This window comes from Carlito syrichta, unplaced genomic scaffold, assembly GCF_000164805.1.
Source record: "Carlito syrichta isolate Samal-C Ts95f unplaced genomic scaffold, Tarsius_syrichta-2.0.1 Scaffold305544, whole genome shotgun sequence".
NCBI classification, from domain to species: Eukaryota; Metazoa; Chordata; class Mammalia; order Primates; family Tarsiidae; genus Carlito; species Carlito syrichta.
Genome location: NW_007249640.1, coordinates 49,017 through 57,751, shown reverse-complemented (window position 1 = coordinate 57,751; position 8,735 = coordinate 49,017). Strand labels below are relative to the sequence as shown.

The following is an 8,735-nucleotide window of genomic DNA, read 5'->3' as shown; positions in this document are numbered from 1 at the left end:
CTACCATGCCCGGCAATTTTTAAAAATTTATTTATTGTAGAGATGCGGTTTCGCCTAGTTGCTCAGGCTGGTCTCAAACTCATGGGCTCAGGCAATCCACTCACCTTGGCCTCCCAAAGTGCTGGATTACAGGCTGAGCCACCAAGCCTAGCTGTTTTTCCACTTTTCACCTGTTTTCTTAATTCTACTTTCTGGGCAATGTTCTCAACTTTATCTTTCAACGCTTGTATTGAATTTTCACTTCTGCAACCAAATTTTCAATTTCCAAAAGCCCTTTCTTGTCTCTCAATGTTTCTTTTCTTTTTTAAAAGATTTATTTTATTTTATTGTAAAGATGTAGGGTACAAATCAGGATGAGGTACATAAGTAGTTTATGTACAGGTGAAGTTTGGGCCCCTAACTGGTCCTTTCCAGCCCTGGTTTAGGATCAGGTTCCCTTGGTGATGTCACGTGCTCCCCCAGCCCCTGGCAGTATCCCACTACTGCCAATCCCTCTCTTGTAATATTGTGATAAATGTTCAGGACCCACTTGTAGGAACATGTAGTACTCCTCAGTTCTTTGTTCTGTGATAGATCAGAGTATCATGGACTCTAAATCCAATCAAGTTGCTACGAAGTCCGTAATTTTGTCCTTCTTTATGGCTGCACAGCACTCCATTGGGTATATGTACCATGTTTTCTTTATCAAGTCCACTTTTGATGGGCAGCAGAGTTGGTTCTGTGTTTTTGCTATTGTGAATAAAGCTGCAATAAACATGCATGTGCAAGTATCTTTTTATTGCAGCCATGGCCGGTAGAATAATAACTTCAGACAAGTGGAAGGACCAACTCTTCCATTATCACAGGGAAGAGAGAGGGAAGAATGGATGTGGGTGGGAGGAGACATGCAAATGAGATGGCAGGAAGATGAAGGTGTTTCTTCTGATGACTTATCCTTTCTCTGTGACCTACATAGTGGCATCTACCAAGACAATAAAGAAGGTAATGAGGTAGGAGGTTTGAGGAGCATGAAAAGGGAAGTCAGAGTTAACCCCAAAAAACCCCAGCTGCTTCCTGGGTAGCCCTGAGGGTTCTATTCACATTAAAGCCAGGGGCCATCAGTCTACCATGGCAGCAATCTGCTCAGTCAGATATATTCCTGGTCAAGGTGCAGAGACTATTGGCTCCATGGTTGGTATTCTACTAGCCAAGTGGTCAGGAAGAGCAGTGGGGCTAAGGAATTAAGGATATTGACAAGAATGAGGTTGAAGTGATCGAACATGACATTTCTGCCACTTTCTCACCTGCTCACAGTCTCTGGGACTCTTAACAAAGTGTAATTGCTCAGGCTGACATTTCCCCACCTGAAAGTTTGATGTTATTTTAAGAACTGGAGGCTTCATTGAATGTTCTGCCCTTGACTATCAAGTGTCAAGGATCAGGCCCTTTTTCACATGGCTGTCTGGGAGTTCCTACTGTTTATACTTTCACTGTAGATAAGTGTACCCATTTACCTTTATCCTTTGTTTCTTACCTTAAAACAGTGTAAAAATCAGATTCTTTGGACCTAAATGACAGCAAAGAGAACACTTTAGTCTCTTTAGTAATGACACTACTGATAATCATGTTGTGTTTTCTGGATAATTTTTTTTTTTTTTGAGTTGGAGTCTCACTCCGTCGCCCGGACTGGAGTGCAGTGGCCACTCCTGGCCACCGCAGCCTCGACTTGCTGGGCTCCGGCGATCCTTCCGCCTCAGCCTTTCGAGTAGCCGGAACTACAGGCTACCATGCCCGGCTGATTTTTGATTTATTGTAGAGATGAGGTCTCGCTGCCCAGGCAGGTCTCGAACCCGCGGGCTCAGGCAATCCGCTCACCTCAGCCTCCCAAAGGCGCGGGATTACAGGCTGAGCCACTGAGCCCAGCTGGGTTTAAGTTCTTAATGTCCTTTGTCCGTTTGTTGTACCTGGCATATTATAATCTATAACCTATTATTATACTCTATAACAGGACAGATGCTGGGTGTGGTGGCTCATACTTGTAATCCCAGCACTCCCAAAGGAGGCTGAGGTGAGAGGACTGCCTGAGCCCATGGGTTCAAGACCAGCCTGGGCAACTCGTCGCAACAATAAATCAAAAAATAAGCCGACTGTGGTGGTGCACACCTGTGGTTTCAGCTACTTCGAAGGCTGAGGTGGAAGGACTGCCTGAGCCCAGCATGTCGAGGCAGTAGTGGCAGTGAGCGTGTCACTGCACTCCAGCCTGGGCGACAGAGTGAGAGTCTGACTCAAAAAACAAAACATAAAAAACAGGCCAGGTGATTCTACAAAGGAAGATCACAAAATAAGAATACATACATGGCCAGACTCAGTGGCTCAGCCTGTAATCCCAGCACTTTGGGAGGCTGAGGTGAGTGGACTGCCTGAGTCCACGGGTTTGAGACCCGCCCGGGCAACTTAGCGAGACCTCATCTCTACAATAAATCAGACTAGCCGGGCGTGGTAGCGCATGCCTGTAGTTCTGGCTACTTGGAAGGCTGAGGCGGAAGGATCGCCAGAGCCCCGCAGGTTGAGGCTGCGGCGGCTGGGAGCGTGCCACTGCACTCTAGTCTGGGCGACAGAGTAAGACTCCAGCTCAAAAAAAAAAAACATATCTAAAATAAAATAGAAGTCACATTTAGAAACTCGTTTACCTCCAGCTGCAAGAACATGTAAGATAAATCATTTGGAATCATTCTGCTTAAAATGTATTACAGGAGGAAGTCTGACAGGAGCAGTATTTAATCCAGCTTTGGCACTTTCACTACATTTCATGTGTTTTGATGAAGCATTCCCTCAATTTTTTACAGTATACTGGCTGGCTCCTTCTTTAGGTAAGCATATTTCTGTTTAATATGTCTGAGAGATTAGAATGCTATATATGATATGATATGGAATGTCACTATAACACTGTCAATTTCCAAAGCCAAACTATGCACAAAAAAGAAATGAAAACGGTAGTTAACATGCTTTTATTTGGTGTAGCAACCTTTAAAACTGTTTTTCTCTTCAAAGAAACAAAATCTAGTTAAGGGTAGTCAGTTTAAGGTAGTGTTTTAAGAAACTCTAAGATCTGAGCACAAAAAAAGAAGTGCTTACTTCAACCAAAATGTCTTTTTTTGCTGAAGAAATTTGCTTTTTGGGTGGGGCACAGTAGTTCACACCTGTAATCCCAGCTCTTTGGGAGGCTGGAAATGGGAGACTTGCTTGAGTCCAGGAGTTTGAGATCAGCCTGGGCAACAAAGTGAGACTCTGTCTCTGCAAAAGAATAAAAAAATTACTTGGATGTGGTGGAGTGTGCTTATAGTCCCAGCTACATGAGGGGCTGAGGTAGAAGGATCACCTGAGCCCAGGTCAAGACTGTGGTGAGCCAGTCATACCACTTACTTCAGCCTGGGTGACAGTGAGACCCCAATTAAAAAAAAAATAGAAGTCCTTTCGAATTTGTGAGCTCCTGATAAAGTATCATTTTGTTCATTTGACTGATTTTGCAGAAGAGCATGAAACAATGAATATCTGTATTAAGCATAGGTTTAAAATTATCCACAAGTTACATGCCCATTACTTCCATCTGGATCAGATATATAAAACTCTTCTATAAAGATAGGTCAAGGCCGGGTGTGGTGTGTCATGCCTATAATCCCAGCACTTTGGGAGGCCGAGGTGACAGATTGCCTGAGCCCACGGGTTTGAGACCTACCTGGGCAACTTGGCGAGACCTCATCTCTACAATTAAAAAAAAAAATTAGCGGACATGGTGGCACATTCCTGTAGTTACAGCTATTTGGAAGGCTATTTGGGCCGTTAGTTACAGCTATTTGGTGGCCGTGAGTGTGCCACTGCACTCCAGCCTGGGTGAGAAAGTGAGACTCCAACTCAAAAAGAAAAAAAAAAAAGATAGGTCAAATACAAAAAAACTTGTGTATATAAGATATCAGTTTTTAAATTTTGTTTAGTCAGCTATTTAAGACTGATTTATAACTCGTATCTATAAGTGAATATGAAGATGCCTGACCCTCCATTAATTCCTCCTTCTTTTTACCCAGTGTTTAACATATTGTTTCTTGTTGCTCATTAAAAAAAAAATACACACACATACAGGAGGGAACACCGGCACAACAGGTTTGAATAGCTATCATACTTTACTCTTCCCATTCACCTTCCATTTCTTTAACTCACACTAAGTATCTGTTATGGTCAATAATAACTATAGGCCTAAACATGAATATCAGGAAAAAACTGCATTTTAAAATGCTAGTAATAAGGTCAGGTGTGGTGGCTCACACCCATAAACACAGCACTTTGGGAGGCTGAAGTGGGAGGACTGCCTGAGCCCAGGAGTTCCTCTAGGCAACATAGCAAGACCTTGTCTCTACAAAAAGTAATAACAACAAAAATTAGCTGGGCATAGTAGCATGTGCTCGTAGTCCCAGCTGCTTGAAGGGCTGAGGCAGAAGGATCCTAAGCCCAGATCAAGGCTGTAGTGAGCCATGATTGTGCCACTCTACACTCTGCCTAGTGGCAGAGTGAGACCCTGACTCAAAAAAAAAAAAAAACTTTTAAAAAAAGTAGCCAGGCACAGTGGTACATGTCTGTAATCTCAGCTACTGGACAGGCTGAAGTGGTAGGATTGCTTGAGCACAGGAGCTCAAGGCCAGCCTGGGCAACACAGTGAGACCCCTATCTCTAAAAATAAATAAACATAGGTCTTTCTAGAATTTTACAAGAAAAAAATCTGATAGTCTTTGTAAAAGGACCTGGAGTTTTTCTTAAAACATCTTTTCTAGCCAAAGCACCACTTATTGACCTAGTCCCAGAACAAAATGGAAGGAAAGATTCATAATAGATTAATTAATTAATTACATGCCAGAGAATGGTAGTGTGGGGAAAGTGACTACATTCTCTTCCTGTTAGTATAGTTCAAACAGGAAAATAACACACTATATGTGGCCACTACCGAAACATTTTTTTTTTTGAGTTGGAGTCTCACTTTATTGCCCAGGCTGGAATGCAGTGGCACGCTCACAGTCACTGCAGCCATGATCTACTGGGCTCAGGCAGTCCTTCTGCCTCGGCTTTCCTAGTAGCTATAACTATAGGTGCTTGCCACCATGCCTGGCTGATTTTTTGATTTATTGTAGAGATGAGGTCTCGCCAAGTTGTCCAGGCTGGTCTCAAACTCCTGGATTCAGGCAATCCTCTTGCTTTAGCCTCCCAAAGTGCTGGGATTACAGGCTTGAGCAACCTTGCCCAGCCACCAAAACATCTTAAAGAACCACTTACTCCAAAACTATCCGACCATGCAAACAAAAAGCAAATATACTTTTATTTAGTTCTTTGCTTCCTATGCAAAGAATCTCTTACAAGTGGAATTGGGATCAAACCTTCTTGAATTATGTATGGTCTTATTTAGCTTGTAGAAAATATGCATTCAGAGTCATTCCTAGTTGGTCTATGGACTCCTAGCTTTTTTCTAAATAGATCCAACATAAAATTTCTGTTGTAATTTTTGGTTTAAAGAGGCATGTTTCTATGCTTGTTTATGACACTTATGAGAATAAAGGCATCCTTCAATATATGTGGATAAAAAACGTAAATAAATGGCAGTTTTTAGAATATTACATTCTACCTGCCAGTGAATTTTGTCATATATTGAAGCTACTTTCCCATTGGGGGAAAATGGCTCTAAATGTCTAAGTAACACTTAGACTAAAAAAAAACTGAGAATAATAATTATAATTTAGGCCAGGTGTGGCAGCCTATACCTGTAATCCTTGCATTTTGGGAGGCCACGGTGGGAGGATTGCATGAGGCCAGGAGTTCAAGACCAGCCTGGGTAACATGGTAAGACCACCATCTCTACAAAAAATAAAAGGTTGAGCCCAGGAGGTCAGGGCTACAGTAAGCTATGATCACACCTCAACCTAGGCAACAGAGCAAGATCCTGTCTCTAAAAAAGCAAAGAAATTGTAATTTATGAGGCATTCAAAGAGTTAAGTAATGAGTAGTTCAAGAAAACCAAACAAACTACTCAACTGCCAAAGCTCCATTAGGCAATGCCAGGGTGCCAGGAAAATGAAACAGAAAAAAAAGAATAATCCCAAGATATTTATCTTCTTTCCTTCTTGACCACCCAGTGATCAAATATTCTTAGAAGTCAAAGTCCTTGTTCTCTTTCTTGTTTCTCATCATAGCAGAGATAATTATAATTCCTCTAAAGGCTTCTGCCATTTTCCCAAATTAAAAGTTAGAAACATGACTATAAGAATATATATAGCCGGACTCGGTGGCTCAGCCTGTAATCCCGCACCTTTGGGAGGCTGAGGTGAGTGCATTGCCTGAGCCCGTGGTTTCGAGACCCGCCTGGGCAGCGAGACCTCATCTCTACAATAAATCAAAAAATCAGCCGGGCGTGGTAGCGCATGCCTGTAATTCCAGCTACTTGGGAGGCTGAGGCGGAAGGATCGCTGGAGCCCAGCAGGTGGAGGCTGCGGTGGCCGGGAGCGGCCACTGCACTCCAGTCTGGGCGACAGAGTGAGACTCCAACTCAAAAAAAAAAACACAAAAAAAGAATATATATAGAATTATCTAGTTTATACATCTTATACAATGAAAACTAGCAAATTTTGTTTGCTCCTATGAAACTACAGTTTCATTTTGGAAAGAGTTTTAAATGTATTGTCTATTTTCTAGACCTGACTTTATTAAAAAATGACAAAATGTGTGGGTCAATTAGCATAATGGTTGTTTCCGATATTTTTTCATTTAAAGCTCTTTGGTTTGAAACAGACTCATCTTTTAAAAATATTTTAGGCCGGGCTCGGTGGCTCAGCCTGTAATCCCATGCCTTTGGGAGGCTGAGGTGAGTGGATTGCCTGAGCCCGCAGGTTCGAGACGCGCCTGGGCAGCAAGACCTCATCTCTACAATAAATCAAAAAATCAGCCGGGCGTGGTAACGCATGCCTGTAATTCCGGCTACTCGGAAGGCTGAGGCAGAAGGATCGCCAGAGCCCAGCAGGTCGAGGCTGCGGTGGCCGGGAGCAGCCACTGCACTCCAGTCTGGGCGACAGAGTGAGACTCCAACTCAAAAAATAAATAAATAAATATTTTAGGGTATCTAAATGCTAGCCAAACTCAGATTTTCTGTTGTTGTCAAATAAAAGGAACCTAATTTTAAATTGCATGTGACAAAAACTAATTTTTAATCTGAATTTAAACTGACCTAGGGCTTTAAGCCTAAATACATTAGGAGTAAGATAAAAAATTAACCACCGAAGACTTACCTTTCAGGATAGTGATTTGAGCCCCTTGGATCACTCTCCTCAGTCCTTATTTTACATTGAAAAATTAACCAACAGCTACATGCTAGATCTGTCTGTTGTAACCTCAAAAATGAAGACTTACTGCTATGTGAATTAAAAAAAAATTTTATTATAGTTAAGATTTAAAATTTCATCGACTGAAATGTTAAATATTTTGCTTAATACATCTCTAAAGCTACTAATGGTTTAGATTGAAACCATTATAAAGAGAGAAAGAAGCAAATACTGTTCTTATTACTGTTCTTATTTGAGCACTCCAAGTGAAAACTCAAGAGTGCTTTCATTTGGGAGGCTCAGGTGAGGTTTGCTTGAGGCCAGGAGTTTGAAACCAGCCTGAGCAACGTAGTGAGACCCTGTCTCTACAAAAAAATTAAAATATTAGCCAGATGTAGTGTCTGTAGTCCCAGTTACTCAGGAAGCTGAAGTGGAAGGACTGGCCTAGGAGTTTGAGGCTGCAGTGAACTGTAATCATGCTACCGCACTCCAACCTGGGTGACAGAGAGGGACCGAAGCCCAAGATTTCTCACTCAGCAAATCGGTTAATAGAACAAAAACTGAAACTACAAATCTGTGGATTTTGTTTATCCTTTGTATTCTTGTTTAGCTCCTACTGTTTTTACCAAGTACATACTGTTTTCAAGGATTTGCAGTTGAAAAAAAATTATGTGAGAATATAAGATTTAAAAATAACATGTTTCATAGAGAATAGATATAGCTAATTCTTTAAGCATAGCTTTCCAAATCTCTAGGTATATAATTGTACACAATTTTAAATCATACCCACCTAATGATTATGAACTTCCTTAAAGAGTGTTATGTCTTTATTTTACTGTATTTTGTCTTTCAGGTATATTGTTGATGATTTTGACGTTCAGCTTTTTCCTTCCATGGCTGCGTAACAACAACCATACAATTAATAAAAAGGAGTAACTATTCCAAAAGTCTCAAACTAAGATACAGGAAAGTCAAGCTGGAAGTGATAAAGATTTTATCACCTCAGATTAAAAACACTGGCTGCACTGGATACATCAATGTTAACTTCCTTTGAGGAAGCTGCCTTACAGTTCATCACTGGGACTTAAAAAAAATTACTGTGAAAACGAGGTATCCTGTATTTCTAAGCTAAAACTTGTTCTTTTGAGTGATGTCTTAAATGCTGCTAGAAAAGATTCATTACATTAAATATAAGTCTTAAGTGATGATTGTTAATTTTGATGAACAACAAATGAGTACAGGGTAAAAAGGCAAAGTGGTGGGTAGGACCAAAGAACTTACATATCAAGTGTCACCTGAATGAACAGGATTTTTAACCAAAATACAGCCAGTCAACCCCCAGTACAGAACTGGGGAGGATACTTTTCAGCCACTACCTCACACAGTGATAACATCAGCAGTGTT

The 8,735-nt window shown here is 41.3% G+C and overlaps 1 long non-coding RNA gene across 1 annotated transcript; it reads left to right on the top strand.

The window, feature by feature from the left end:
• The first annotated feature begins 2,729 nt into the window (after positions 1-2,729).
• Positions 2,730-8,536, top strand: LOC103264068. The gene is made up of 2 exons (XR_504547.1): positions 2,730-2,849; positions 8,185-8,536. It is a non-coding gene; the product is annotated as an uncharacterized LOC103264068 (long non-coding RNA).
• Positions 8,537-8,735: the final 199 nt, after the last annotated feature.